This window comes from Scyliorhinus torazame, chromosome 23 (assembly GCF_047496885.1).
Source record: "Scyliorhinus torazame isolate Kashiwa2021f chromosome 23, sScyTor2.1, whole genome shotgun sequence".
Lineage (NCBI taxonomy): Eukaryota > Metazoa > Chordata > Chondrichthyes > Carcharhiniformes > Scyliorhinidae > Scyliorhinus > Scyliorhinus torazame.
This window is the reverse complement of record NC_092729.1, coordinates 87484000-87486499: the sequence shown is the minus strand read 5'-3', so window position 1 is coordinate 87486499 and position 2500 is coordinate 87484000. Positions and strand designations below refer to the sequence as shown.

Below are 2500 nucleotides of genomic sequence, written 5' to 3'. Positions count from 1 at the left end.
CCTCTACTGCTTCACTGGGCAAGGAATTCCATAGATTCGCAACCCTTTGGGTGAAGAAGTTCCTCCTAAACTCAGTCCTAAATCTACTTCCCCTTATTTTCAGGCTATGCCCCCTAGTTCTGCTTTCACCCACCAGTGGAAACAACCTGCCCGCATCTATCCTATCTATTCCCTTCATAATCTTATATGTTTCTATAAGGTCCCCCCTCATCCTTCTAAATTCCAACGAGTACAGTCCCAGTCTACTCAACCTCTCCTCGTAATCCAACCCCTTCACCTCTGGGATTAACCTAGTGAATCTCCTCTGCACACCCTCCAGTGCCAGTACGTCCTTTCTCAGGTAAGGAGACCAAAACTGAACACAATACTCCAGGTGTGGCCTCACTAACACCTTATATAATTGCAGCATAACCTCCCTAGTCTTAAACTCCATCCCTCTAGCAATGAAGGACAAAACTCCATTTGCCTTCTTAATCACCTGCTGCACCTGTAAACCAACTTTTTTGCGACTCATGCACTAGCATACCCAGGTCTCTCTGCACAGCAGCATGTTTTAATATTTTATCATTTAAATAATAATCCCTTTTGCTGTTATTCCTCCCAAAATGGATAACCTCGAGGCCTAACTTCAGACATTTGAGCTCCATAATCCAGGCCGACACTTCCCCCGGTGCCAGTACTGAGGGAGCGCTGCACTGTCGGAGGGAGATGTCTATACTCTAGGATTTGAGCTCCATAATCCAGGCCGACACTCCCCCCCGGTGCCAGTACTGAGGGAGTGCCGCACTGTCGGAGGTAGATGTATACACTCTGGGATTTGAGCTCCATAATCCAGGCCGACACTCCCCCCGGTGCCAGTACTGAGGGAGCGCTGCACTGCCGGAGGGAGATGTCTATACTCTAGGATTTGAGCTCCATAGTCCAGGCCGACACTCCCCCCCGGTGCCAGTACTGAGGGAGCGCTGCACTGTCGGAGGTAGATGTCTATACTCTAGGATTTGAGCTCCATAACCCAGGCCGACACTCCCCCCGGTGCCAGTACTGAGGGAGCGCTGCACTGTCGGAGGTAGATGTCTATACTCTAGGATTTGAGCTCCATAATCCAGACCGACAATCCCCCCGGTGCCAGTACTGAGGGTGCGCTGCACTGTCGGAGGTAGATGTCTATACTCTAGGATTTGTGCTCCATAATCCAGGCCCACACTCCCCCCGGTGCCAGTACTGAGGGCGCGCCGCACTGTCGGAGGGAGATGTATATACTCTAGGATTTGAGCTCCATAATCCAGGCCCACACTCCCCCCGGTGCCAGTACTGAGGGAGCGCCGCACTGCCGGAGGGAGATGTATATACTCTAGGATTTGAGCGCTATAATCCAGGCCCACACTCCCCCCGGTGCGAGTACTGAGGGAGCGCCGCAGTGTCGGAGGGAGATGTCTATACTCTAGGGTTTGAGCGCTATAATCCAGGCCGACACTCCCCCCGGTGCCAGTACTGAGGGAGCGCTGCACTGTCGGAGGTAGATGTCTATACTCTAGGGTTTGAGCGCTATAATCCAGGCCCACACTCCCCCCCGGTGCCAGTACTGAGGGAGCGCCGCACTGCCGGAGGGAGATGTATATACTCTAGGATTTGAGCTCCATAATCCAGGCCCACACTCCCTCCGGTGCCAGTACTGAGGGAGCGCTGCACTGTCGGAGGTAGATGTATATACTCTAGGATTTGAGCTCCATAACCCAGGCCGACACTCCCCCCGGTGCCAGTACTGAGGGAGCGCTGCACTGTCGGAGGGAGATGTCTATACTCTAGGATTTGAGCGCTATAATCCAGGCCGACACTCTCCCCGGTGCCAGTACTGAGGGAGCGCTGCACTGTCGGAGGGAGATGTCTATACTCTAGGATTTGAGCGCTATAATCCAGGCCCACACTCCCCCCGGTGCCAGTACTGAGGGAGCGCCGCACTGCCGGAGGGAGATGTATATACTCTAGGATTTGAGCTCCATAATCCAGGCCCACACTCCCTCCAGCAACACCAGGGCGGCAGGGTGACGCAGTGGGTTAGCCCTGCTGCCTCACGGCGCCGAGATCCCAGGTTCGATCTCGGCTCTGGGTCACTGTCCGTGTGGAGTTCGCACATTCTCCACGTGCCTGCGTGGGTTTCGCCCCCACAACCCAAAGATGTGCAGGGTAGGTGGATTGGCCGCGCTAAATTGCCCCTTAAGTGGAAAAAGTACTCTAAAATTTGACAGTACTCTTAAAAAAAAAATTCTTCTTGAATTGAAACAGTTAAGGGAAGATATTCAGGGTTATATATAGAGTACTGTAGCTGTGTGGGGAATGTATGTTCATAGCTGACAGAGGTAGGTTCTTTACCCAGAGAGTAGTGGGGGCATGGAATGCACTGCCTGTGGAAGTGGTTGAGTCGGAAAAATTAGGGACCTTCAAGCAGCTGTTGGATAGGTACATGGATTACGGGAAAATGATATAGTGTAGATTTATTTGT

The 2500-nt window shown here is 52.6% G+C and overlaps 1 protein-coding gene across 1 annotated transcript in view; it reads left to right on the top strand.

Annotated features, from left to right (window-relative positions):
• Window positions 1-2500, top strand: part of LOC140399794 (carbonic anhydrase-related protein 10-like) — a 63691-nt gene that overhangs the window by 17790 nt on the left and 43401 nt on the right. The gene's annotated exons all lie outside the window — the stretch shown is intronic.